This window comes from Chiloscyllium punctatum, chromosome 45, assembly GCF_047496795.1.
Source record: "Chiloscyllium punctatum isolate Juve2018m chromosome 45, sChiPun1.3, whole genome shotgun sequence".
NCBI classification, from domain to species: domain Eukaryota; kingdom Metazoa; phylum Chordata; class Chondrichthyes; order Orectolobiformes; family Hemiscylliidae; genus Chiloscyllium; species Chiloscyllium punctatum.
Genome location: NC_092783.1, coordinates 57685323 through 57698901, shown reverse-complemented (window position 1 = coordinate 57698901; position 13579 = coordinate 57685323).

Below are 13579 nucleotides of genomic sequence, written 5' to 3'. Positions count from 1 at the left end.
TCCTAATGCAAGGTTAGCCAGTCCAAGGTCAATGCACAAACCTGCACGTACCCCAGTCTCTACCAAAACAGGACCACACGGGAAGTAAACACAACTAGTGATCCAGCAGAGAAACATGTCAACCACATCTACCACAAATGTTCTTTTATAGACCAGACCTCTACTGTCAACAAGAACCTTGAAAGTGTCAAAGAAATCTGATACCCCCATCACAGTTTAGTTAAATATTCAGAAGTATAAATAAAATCATTGGTCAGAATTCAGCCTAGGGGAAAAAGTATTTTTCTAACTGGTTTAGCCTTTTGCCTCTCCCATTGCAATAGGAAACAAAGACTTGTATTTATATAGGGACTCCAAAAACTCTGTACAGTCAAAATGAAACTTCTTAAGTGCTGTTACATTGTTGCATTGTTGAAAATGCAGTGACCAAATTTGTAGACAACCAAATTCCCAGAAAAACCAAGGTTTTAATGACAGGTCATATGCCTTTTAGCATCGAGTGAGGCATAACTATTTGCAAGGTGTTGAGGAGAAGTCCCCAGATCTTTAAAATAGGCAGCTTGAAAAATCTTTGACTATCACCTGATGAAGGAGCGTCGCTCCGAAAGCTAGTGTGCTTCCAATTAAATCTATTGGACTATAACCTGGTGTTGTGTGATTTTTAACTTTGTACACCCCAGTCCAACACCGGCATCTCCAAATCATGAAAAATCTTTGGCATCCTTTGAAAAGGTAGAGTGGATTTTGGTTTAGTTCTTCATTTGAAAGGCAGCATCTCTCACAATACTGCATTCCTTCAGTACTGCAGTGAAGCCTGGATTAAGTGTTTGTGTCTGTGGAGTGAGTAATGGGAGTAATGAGCTATGAAAGGAGTGGAGTGTAGACCTCCCTACATTCGCACCTCACATCTTTTATAGACACATGTCTTGTACGTAATCATGCAATTATGCAAATACAATTCCACAGGATTTCAAGGGATGCAGAGATCAGGAAACAAGGGCTGCATTCGCAGTTAAAAACCGAAGTAGTTTCTGTCAAAGCCAGGCATTTACAAAGGAGTTCTGTTCAGGAAACATGGGCACTGACAGCACGTCATGTGCTCAAATCTCAATCCCAAAGGAAAGAAGCTCATGAACCAATCCCACACAATGCCATAACCTAATGCTTTGCTAATCTGCTGATGAACTGATGATTCATGCCATTGATTTATAACATGAGCAGAAATGAGACAATCACATTACCAGCACATGCTGGATAATTGCATAGAGCAAGCCTTATTTGGTCATGTGGTTGATATGGTGCCCCCCCACCCCCCCCCCACCACATCTTGACAAAACCCATCAATGTGACTGTCCTCCATTAAACATGAAGGGACACGGGACAAAGTGGGGAAGGTGCCTGAGGGACAGTTCCCCAGCAGCAACCCTCAGCAAAGCTGGGCAGAGAGTAGATTCCTCACATACTTTAATTATCTGTAGCAGCAAATCAATTAAGTGTTTTTCTTCAAACAGAGAAGAAAGAGCTTGTGACTTTGTGATCTACTGGAGTAAGATTGTGCTAGAAGCTTGAATCTGCTTGATATTTAATTATATCATTACACCACCTTCCTAAGGTCACGGCCCTACCAGTGACGCCCATGAGTTAAATTTAAAAGTGTTCCCTTCCTCTATCATTCTCCCTCTCTCTCTATCTCTCTCACTCACACACACAAATTTATTTTACCCTTTAAGGAAGACTTTGCTGACACCCTTTATTAACCTCACAGAGAGAGAATGCAATTTGAACAAGAGGAAGTGACAAGAATAGAGCACTGTTTGGACTGAAACTGATAAACAGTTTCCGGGAATGTTTCTCCCACTCAAGTCTGATGTAGATATTCTGAGGCAACCCAGTGAATGTCTGAAGAGTGTGTCTTTGCTCACACAGACTGTGTCACCTATACCAGACTGGCAGGAAACCGCAGGGAATTATCTGACCCTCGCTGTGAAATATCATCAGGGCAAACATTCATGGCATCATTTGCACTGAAATAGTTGATTTAGATCACTGGCTTAATAATGTCCTGCAGTAAAGATTTTGGCTGGAGGAATGAGGAAGTATACTCCTCAGAAAATGAGAATCCAGCTGAAGTGATGGAACATGGGAATTTCGGAACAATTCATACATGATTCATTAAAAATAGTCACACTTGTCAATAAGTTATAAAAATGCCAAAGGGTTGGGATTCATTTCTAGAGGAATATAACAAAATGCAGAATATTTTGTGAAAACTGTATGAGAACTTTAGTTTGACCATACTATACATAGTTCTGTTCTTCATATTGTGTAGGAGCCTGTAAATATGGGAACACAGGAGCAAGAGTAGGCCATTTGGCCCCTCGAACCTGCTCTGCCATTCTAGACTATGTCTGATCATTTACCTCAGACTATCCTCATATTACTTGATGTCATTATTAACGAGAAATCTATCAGTCCCTGTCTTGAATATACTCAACGACTGAGCTTCCAGAGTTCTCTGGGTTAGAGAATGACAAAACTTCATCATCCTCTGAAGAAGTGCTTCCTCATCTCAATCCTTGCCTTTTATTCTGTGCTCAGAGCTGGACCCCTCTATCAGGCATACTACCTCACTCCATCTACTCTATCCATCCCTTTAAGTAGTTTTGTAGGTTTCTGTGGGATCACCTTTCACTCTTATAAACGCCAAAGAATATAGACCTCGCCTCTTCAATTTATCCTGACCAAGAGAAGGGACAAAAGTCAAAGAGGCAGATGCTTTGTCTTGGTTCAGGATACTGGCCCCATCCCACACTCCAACCCAAGCTTGGTGACCCATTGGAGCCCCAATCCGTGGTCCGACTCCTAACATGACAGCCTGGGAATCAGTCTGGTGAACTTCCAATGCACACCCTTCATGGCATGTGTAGTCTTCCTGAGGCAAGGGGATCATGACTGCACACAGTTTCACCAGTGTTGCATACAATTGAAACAATACTCCTTTGCTCCTGTACTACAATCCTCTTGTGTGATAAAGGCTGATATGCTTAAATTACCAATATCCATGTGTTGAATTAGGCAGAAAAAGGGTTTAGGCATAAAACAAGGGTTTTATTGTAAATCTATACTTTAGTACAAACACCAGTTTCCACACTTCCCTTCTGGATCCTTTTTCTACTAGAAGCAAACATGTCACTGGGAAGAACACAGCTCTTTTTATACGGAAACTGACCAAGAAACTAGCCAATCACCCAGTGAGCTAATTACAAACATGCTCAAAAGGGACACTGTAAAGAATTCAGCCTTTATTACATGGCTCTGGAGCAAGTGAGACTTCAACTTGGCCTTCTGAACCAGAGGAAAGGGTTTTGCCACTGCACCACTAGGCCCCAATGAAAATCCAGCTTTTTCATTTTTGTGACCCACTGTCAAATCACCCGTTTGACAAATTATAGAATTAACAATAAGCACTCTACATATCGGGGCAGAGAAACAACAACGAAATTTGATGTAAGGTAAGGAAAGAGGGAGGTGTTAAATAAAAATGGTGTGCACCACAGGCACAAAATTTGACATTCTAAATTGACCAGAGCCAGAGAAATCAGGCCTCACAGAAAATTGGTCAAACTAATTTAAGCAGCAGCCAAGAGCTATCAGCTATCACAGAGAACAGTGGAAACCAGGGTCAAAAAGGTCACAAGGTTTCAGTGGATTCCAGTTACAATCAGTCCACGGGTTATGTATTGGCAAAGTATCAATCAGACTTTCTAGCACCTTGACTTCCAGCCAATGCCTGAGGCCATGTTGTATTTCTGACACTGCTATGCCATACCATTTGCCTTACAAATTGTTTGCTCACCTGCATGTTAGCTTTTAGCAACTTATGAACAAAGACACCTCAGCCCCTTTGGATATCAACATTATCCATTTGTTCACCACTTAAAAAAAAGATTTTGCACCTTTGTCCCTCTTTTTCACATTATATTCCATCTGCCATGTTCTTGACCACTCCAGCTGTCCAAATCCTTTTGAAGGCACTTTGCATCCTCCTCAGACTCACATTCCCACTAATTTTTGTAGCATCTGTAAACTTGGAATGATTGCAACTGGCCTCCACATCCAGAATGTTTTCTGATCAACCTGTTCAGAGATGCTATGACACACTTCTGAAATAGGTGGGACTCAAACCTAAGCTTTCTGGCTTGGTGGTAGGGACATTATCACTGGGCTACAATAACCCTCATGCCTTCCCTCCACCTCCATCCAAATCATTCCTAATTAGCCTGTTTGGAGGTGTTACTGCTTACCTCTGGAGCAGGTGGGACCTTAATCTGGGCCTCCTATTATAGGGGTAAGGACATTACCACTGTGCCACAAGAGATGGGGGCCCAAGTATTGATCCCTGTGGTGTCCTACTTGTCAAAGCCAGCCAACCTCAGAATAACCTACATATTGCTGCGCTCTGTTTTCTGATAACCAATCCCCAAACTACACTAGTATATTACTCATGATCCCATTGGTTTTGTGGATAAACTTCCTATATGGGACATTAGCAAAATCCTTCTGAAACCCAAATATACTACATCCACAGGTTCGCTCGATTGACCTTGCACCTAAAACTTCAAAGAAGTCTACAAGATTTGTTAAACACGATTTATCCTCAATAAATCCACGCTAGCTCTGTTCAATCACACAATTATTTTCTAAATATCCAGTGACCTCATATTTTATACTGGATTTTAGTATTTTCCCAACTATATCAGGCAAACAGATGTGCAGTTCTCTGATTTCTACTTCTTTCTAAAAATGATGGGGTTACATTTGCAAGTTTCCAATCTGCAGATGCCAGGTAGAAATCATTACATTTTGAAATATGATCTCCAATGCTTCCATTTTCTCCATAGGCACCTCATTTAACACTTTAAGGTGAAAATCATCAAGTCTTGGAGATTTGTCAATTTTCAATCCCATTAGATTTTCCTATCCAACTTTCTTGCTAACACTAATTTTCTCCAGTTCCACCCCATCAATTATTTCAGGAAGATTTCTTGCATCTTCTTTCGTGAGACAAATGCTTCTCTGCCATTTCCCTACTTCCTATCATAAACCTGCTGCCTCTATCTGTGATGGATCAACATAACTCTTTGCAAATCTTTTCCTTTTTACAAATCTGCAGAAGCTTTTACAATCTGCTTCTGTGTTCATTACAGTTGTCATGACAATGGATCATAACAATGAATTCCTTACATAAATACTGAATTTTTAACTACAACATGTGCTTTTGAAAAAAAGATGTAGCGAACCAAAGGATGACCATGCATGTGAATTCCAACGGCTGTCTGGAAAAGTCTGGGTGGACCCACAGAGTGTCTAGACAATTTCAAATGGAGAGACTTAAACAGAAGATATAATGGGGTACAGACAACACTACCCCCACACCCCAGCAGGACCCCCAAATCCTGTGTATTATGTCCCAAACTGCAAATATGTTTGTGTTATACCCTTCCAGGAGTAAATGAAAAAAACCCTAAAAACCAACTGCAACCCCGATCTATATGTGGTAATGGCTGCTGTGCTAGAATGGACTATTATGCTGTGAAGACCTCACTTTGAGCATATCCAATATACTCCCCTGCATTGCAGGTTAACAAAAAGGACTTTTGTTTGCTCTGAGTGCAGGAACTGAAAATGTGTTGCTGGAAAAGCGCAGCAGGTCAGGCAGCATCCAAGGAGCAGGAGAATCGACGTTTCGGGCATGAGCCCTTCTTCAGGAACCATTCCTGAACAAGGGATCATGCCCGAAACGTCAATTCTCCTGCTCCTTGGATGCTGCCTGACTTGCTGCGCTTTTCCAGCAACACATTTTCAGCTCTGATCTCCAGCATCTGCAGTCCTCACTTTCTCCTCTGAGTGCTGGAAGCCAAACAAACCTGTGAAGTCATCACTGAGAAAGAAACAGGTCAAAAGCTTATCAGCTAACTGCAAGGCCAAGAATCTTAAAAAGAACTGCTTCACTACTAATGCTGGTGTTATGGCTACAATCCAACTTGAAGGATTCAGCAAGCGCAGGTAATTAAAATGAAGGTTAGTGTTCATGCTCTGAAGTTGTTGAACTCAATGTTAAGTCCTGAAGGTTGTAAAGTGCTCTCAACAGAGTTGACCTATTTTCTCCTGTTCCAACATACTATTCACACTCATTTGATATGTCAATCTTTTCTTTATTACCATGAGCACTTCCTTTGTCTTTTGCTCTGGGTAGCCTCTCAATCTGTTGCAGTCATTCCTCCTCCACCTTTATCAATAGCAAAATAAAACATCATTTTTGAGCCCCTTTCAGATCTGAAGAAGAGTCTTTGGGCTTGAAACTTTCATTTTATTTCTCTCTCCTCAGATGCTATCTGACCTGTTACATTTTTCCAGCATTTTCTGTTTTCTCAGTATTCCAGCATTTGCATTATTTTGTTTTTATTGGAGTCAGTGGGAATCAGTGAGGAAGCTCTCCATTGGTTGGAATCGTGACTGGAGCAAAGGAAGATGAATGTGGTTGTTGGAGGTTAGCCATCTCAGCTTTCAACATCTCTGTGGGTGTTCATCGGAATAGTGTCCTAGGCCCAACCATCTACAGTTGCTTCATCACTGGCCTTCCCTCCATCATAAGGTCAGAAGTTCACTGATGATTGCACAATGTTCAGCACCATTCGTGACTCCTCAGATACTTATTCCAACAGGACTATAATTCAGGAGAGCCGCAGACTGGTTCAGAATCTCAAGCATGCATGGAACACCCCAACCATGCACTCTTTGAGGAGGAATCCATCAATCTTAGTTTGCAGCTGGGCAAATACTGGAGCAACCATCAATCCCAGAGCCAATGTGCTCACAGCAAACTCCGAAAAGATGTCAGGAAACTCTGTTGGCTAATACCAGAGGGTAATACCATGCCAACTGAGTTTTGTAATGTCTAATACTTGGGTCACTCCACCTTGCCCTGTCTGATAGTGATATCGTGGCATAAGCCAGGTCAAACTCATCCATTTTAGTTGCTAATTGAGGGGTACTGTAGACCAGCTCACCAGGAAAAGTCCTTCACTCTTGTTGAATAGTTCTGTGGGATCTTACATATCTACCTAAAGGGAGGAATTAGATTAGATTAGATTTCCTACAGTGTGGAAACAGGCCCTTCAGCCCAACAAGTCCACACCAACCCTCCGAAGAGTAACCCACCCTGACCCATTTCCCTCTGACTAATGCACCTAGCACTATGGCCAATTCACCTGACCTGCACATCTTTGGACTGTGGGAGGAAACCGGAGCACCCGGAGGAAACCCACGCAGACACGGGGAGAATGTGCAAACTTCACACAGACAGTCGCCCGAGGCTGGAATCGAACCTGGGACCTGGGTGCTATGAGGCAGCAGTGCTAACCACTGAGCCACCGTGCTGCCCCTAATTGTGCCTTTAAAAGACAACATCTCTGCTGGAACAGTACTCACTCAGTAATGACTTTTCAACGAACATCACCAAACTCTACAAGCTCCTCAATATAATTTTACTGCCTCTGGGATATTGCTGTGCAAAGAATGACTGCTGCATTTCCCACATTAAAACAGTAACTATACTTCAAGAATATCTGAATGCAAGGCCTTTTGACACATCCTAAGGTTGTGAAACTATATAAATACAACTAATTCCATTTTGAAGACAAGGCAGATTGATATGCAATGGAAAGAGATAGATTTCTAGTGAAGTCCATAAACGCTTAAAGAGATCAGTTGTTAAACATTTTAATTGAACTTTATCCAAATATACTGGACGACAACATGGAGGCATTTCTGTTTCCTCCTCCTACCCCCACACTGACTGCTGTGACCCTGGGTGGTCAGCTCTGATTCATTGTGTTGTCCAATCTATTACTGGAATTGATTCCGACAGAAGCTTCCCATCAGTTATATGCTTCATACATAAGCATCCCATTGGAAAAGTTTCAAATTGTAATCCAGTATTCATTTGTGATTGCGTCATATTGACCCCTCCATGTTGCATTAATGCTTTGTGATTAATTTTTGTTATAAATCATTAACAAATGGCAGCAGACAAACTTCACTGTCTGAGAAGGCATAACGTTTTTTGATTAATCTTTTCTTTCGAGAGACATAAGTGTAGCTGGTAAAGTCAGCACTTGTTGTATTGTGCTAACTGCTTGTTTAGGTTGGTATCCAGGAATGGGATGTTCTTCAATACCTGAACTAGCATCAAAGGTCTTGGTTCAAAATAAGACAGGTAAATCTCCCTTTATTCTTCCTACTCAGTCATCAGGGTAGGCTTAATCACCTTCACTGGCTCCCAGTCCGGCAGTGGCACAGTTTTTAAATTCACATTCTGGTGTTCACATCTCTCCATTGTCTAAATTTTCCTGATCGCTACAGCCCTCCAAGATCTCTGCCTTCCTCCATCTGGTTTCGTGGTCATCATTAGAGTCTCAATTCCACATATTTATTAAATTCAAACTTCACTATCTGCCATGGACGAATTCGAACCTAGACCCCCAGAACATTACCAAAGTCTCCAAATTAATAAAAATAAAAGAACTGCAGATGCTATAAATCTGGAGACAAAAATAGAAACTGCTGAGAAAGCTCAGCAGGTCTGGCAGAGTTAACTTTTTGGGTTGAGTCCTGCCAATCAGTTCTGAGGAAGGGTCACTCAACCCATAACGTTAACTCTGATTTCTCTCCATGGATGCTGCCAGACCTGCTGAGCTTTTTCAGCAGTTTCTATTTTTGTCTCCAGATTAATAGTCTGGAAATAATACCAATACACTATCACCTCCCCTGGTTAAAACCAAAGGGGAGCTGGTTGAATCTAAATGCATTTTTTTGAACTTAAAACTAGCCTTTGCAATGGTGAACATTAATCCATTATTGATTTCTCTCCCACAGGAAGATGTTGGGGCCAGTTCATTAGATATATTCAAGAAGGAGCTGGACATCACCCTTGTGGCTAAAGGGATTAAGGGATTTGGGGAGAAGGCAGAAATAGGATACTGAGATTGTATGATCAGCCAAGGCTTGAAGGGCCGAATAGCTTTCTCCTGCACCTACTTTCTATGTTGCTACGATTGCTGTGGAGATGTCTATTTGGTTCACAAATGTTGTTTATGGAAGGAAATTTGCTACCCCTTCATGTAACAAGGTGCCTCTGAACCCAGTTATAAGTGCCCATTTATCATCATCTCATAAATTCTCCATGGCAACACCTTGACCAAACAATCAGTACTCTCCTCTTGTATAATGCAAATGTACTTGACTTTGGCATTTCTTGTGAATTGTCCTGATGGGAGCAGGAAGAAAACCTTCAACAACAGGTTTCCCTTTATATCACTCAGGGTCAGGTTCTGCTTGATAATATGCCTATGAAGTGCCTTTGAAGTGTTTACACAGTGTGAAAGACGCTACCCAAATGCAAGTTGCTCATTTTGCCTGAACAAGAATGTATTTTTAAAAACATAATCCTTCCACACCATCTCATTTGTGAGAGATCGGGCAGATAAACTTGTCAAAATCCATTGTGCACACTCTCATTCCTGCAGGCAGCCCTGAGCATGTATATTTTAAGCATGGCCATATTTAGATCACAGATCACTGCACTGAATTATTGCTGTTCAGCTTTCACATTATCTGGGACAGTCTGTCCTGCTGAGTGTTCTGGTTTCCTGCTGATCATAAATTGTAGGAGAAAAATTCAGTGACGAGGCCAAATTTTGAAAAATGTCCATGTTTTTGTCCTTCAGAAATATTTTCTCCGAAAGTGCATCACTCCCTCAAAGCAGGTAGAGAATTCCACATTGGCCTTTGTAGTTCACTGTTAGTTTGAATGTTTAAAATTCCTGTCCACCAATTTTGCAACTGCTGGAAGCGTTTATGCTCAACTGGTAAAATCTTTCAGTTGCGGTCTGTTTTCCAAAAAGGAGCATTTCATCCAAATTCCCTGTTCAGAACATAGGGAAGTGGAGGCCATTCAGTCTCTTGTGTCAACCTCACCATTCCATTGAGCTGTTCTTCAGCTCTCTGTTATTTCTATATCTCTCGATACCCAATAGAAACCCAACACTCTCACCATTCAGCCATTAATTTCCAAATTGCTCCTTTTCTCTCCCAGAGTCACTGGTATGGGGACACAACTGTCCATGACAGCTCTTGCTTACATTGCCCAAGTGGCATTTGTCCACACATTGTTATTGAACTCTGAAAGGGCATCACAAGACTGGAACCCGTTGCTTACGTTTCTCGCTTCTTGACCCAGGGATGCTCAAAATTAACTGCATCACCCCAACGATCATAGGTGTTAGGTTGGTGATATTGATGCTTACTGCTTTTGTACATGGAGGAACCATTTAGCAGTCTAAGCCCAAGGATCAATTTGCAGTTTTAAACATTTGTTTATAGTATATGGGTGCCCCTGGCCAGGCTAGCATTCATTACCCATCCCAGATTACCCAGAGGGCAGATGAGGATCAACCAGAATGTTGTGGGTCTGGAGTCACATGTAGGCAGGACTAATTCCCTAATGGTTGCTAGTGAACCAGATGGGTTTTTATGAAAATTGATTGTGTTTATACGGTTGCCATTGTGCAACTTTTAATGGCAGAGAATTTATTGAAATCAATTTTCACCATCTCTTACCAGGGATTCAGACCCAGGTGCTCAGATATGAGCCAGTGCTATAATCCAGTGATATAATCACAACACAACACCTCCCCCCCACCCCCAAGCTGTTCAAAACCTCAGAACATCCAAAGGCACTTCATAACCAATTCATTCATTTATATTTTTGTCTTATTCATTTACAGGATGCAGTTGTCACTGGCCTAGGGCAGAATTGGCTGCCCATCCATTTTTACCTTCTTGGTGTTGGTGAGCCACTTTCTTGCAATGCTGCAGTATATTTGATATTGATACAGCCACAATGGTGTTAGGACATGACTTCCAGGATATTGACCGTGATAGGGAAGTAACAGCGATATAATTTCAAGTCAAAATACTTATGGTTTGGAGAGATATTTGCAGGTGATGGAGTACTCAGGCAACTATTGTGGGCAATGAAAGGTGTGTGACACATACATTGCCATTCTTAGATCTTGGATTTCAAAATAGTGGCATATGGGTATTGGCTACATATGCGAAAGATTATTTTTAAAAATATCTAGTTCAGGTTGCTCTTTCAGAACAGTGATTTATTTCAGCTGTATCAGTGAGCAGTGAGCAGTGAGACTGCAAATCCCTAAAGGGTTCTTGGAATAAGATGTTTATGCTGTGGTGGTTTAAAACAGATGGATACATTTTGAAAACTATTAGATTATTTTCAATTCACTATAACCAAGAATTGATGTTAGATCATAAACCCTCCAGAAATTGTAAGGTTTTGAGGTACTTCAGAGGAAACCCAATTGGAGTCAGAGCCAATTAGTGTTTATCACCGAAGGAAAGCAGTTTTGTTTAGAACATGTCAGGGAAGAAGCAGCTTCCTCATTGAACTAGCTTAGTTTGTACAGTTTCCAAACTAGGAGAGCTTGGTTAGAAACCTGCAGGTTATTAGAAGCTGAGAAAGTGAAAGCTTTCAGTTTTATAAATATTCATGAAAGATGACTCCATGGTTTACAGGACAGAAACTGAGGAGAATCAGTTACAGAACTTAAATATTTAACATCAAGGGGCAATTTCTCAGAATTTTTGTTATTCACTCATGGGAAGTGGTTTTTGCCAGCTAGCCAGAATGCATTGCCTGTTCCTTGATGCCCTTCTGAAGGTGGTGTTGATTTGTTTTCTTGAACCGCTGCAGTCCATGTGCTGTAGCACAATGTCCTGAAGGGGAGGGGGAGAAGCAGATTTCCAGGCTTTTGACCCAGCAACAGTGAAGGAACAGAGATAGGTTTCTGATGCAGAATGACAAGTGGCTTGGAGAGAAACCTGCGGGGGGTGGTCATATATCTGTTACCCTTGTCCTTCTAGATGGAAGTGGTCACAGGTTCTCTGAGGATCATCGGTCAATTTCTCTAGTGCCTCTTGTAGATAGTAGACACTGCTGCTACTAAGCATCAATGGTGGAAGGATTGGATGTTTGTGGATGGGGTGCCACTCAAGCTTTATCCTGGATGGTGTCAGCTTCTTGAGTGTTGTTGGGGCTGCACACATCCAGGCAAGTGGGGAGTATTCCATCATGGTGGCTCAGTGGTTAACACTGCTGCCTCACAGCACCAGTGACCCTGGATTGACTCCTGTCTCGGATGACTGTCTGCGTGGGTTTCCTCTGTGTTCTCCGGTTTCCTTCCACTGTCCAGAGATGTGCAGGTCAGGTGAATTGGCCATGCTGAATTGCGCACAGTAGTAGGCGCATTAGTCAGAGTAAGTGTAGGGAAATGGGTCTGGATAGGTTATCACTAGAGGAATCTAATCTAATCACTCCTGACTTGTGCCTTGTAAATGGCAGACAGGGTTTGGGGTGTTAGGTGAGCTACACGGTACAGTTTTCCTTGTCACTGACCTGCTCTTCTAACTGTATTTATATGATGAGTCCAGTTCAGTTCTTGGTCAATGAGAATCTCCAGGATGTTGATAGTGGCAGGTTCAGTGATGGTAACATCATTGAATGGCAGTATTTAGATTATTGTCTCTTATTAGAAATGGTCATTTCTTGGTATTTGTGTCGTACTATTTCTTAATACCATGTGGAATGAATCGAATTGGCTGAAGACTGGTATCTATGATGCTGAGGATCACTGGAGGAAGCTGAGATGGATCATCCACTCAGCACTCTGGCTGTAGATTGCTTCAAAAGCTTCAGCCTTATCTCTTGCACTGCTGTGTTGGGCTCTTGCATCATTGAGAATGGGGATATTTTTGAAGCCTCTTTCTCCAGTGAGTTGTTTAATTGTCCACTTATGACTGGATGTGGCAGAATTGCAGAGCTTACATCTGATCCATTGCTTGTGGGATTGCTAAGCTCTAACACTTGCTGCTTAAGTTGTTTAGTATCAAGTAGTCCTGTTTCACTAGATCCAGATCTCATTTTTTGGTATGCCTGGTGCTGCTCTTGGCATGCCCTCTTGCACTCTCCATTGAACCAGGGTTGATCCCCTCGCTTGATGGTAATGGTTGAGTGGGGAATGTGCTGGGCCATGGGATTACAGATTGTGCTGGAGTACAATTCTGCTGCTGTTGATGGCCCACAGCGCCTCATGGATGCCCAGTCTTTAGTTGCTAGATCTACTTGAATTCTGTCCTATTGAGCACGGTGATAGTGCCCCACAACAGTTCTCAATGTGAAGACAGGACTTCTTCTCCACAAGGACTGTGTGGCGGTCCCTATTACCAATATATTGTGTATAGATGCACCTACCACTAGTTGATTGATTAGGATGAGATCAATTATGTTTTCCCAAATGGTTGGTTCCACTTGCCTCAGACCCAATCTAGCAGCTATGCCCTTTAGGACCCGATCAGCTCAATCAGTGGTGGTGCTGCTGCTGAACCACTCTTGGTGAAGGACATTGGAATTCCCCCACACAGAGAACATTTTATGCCT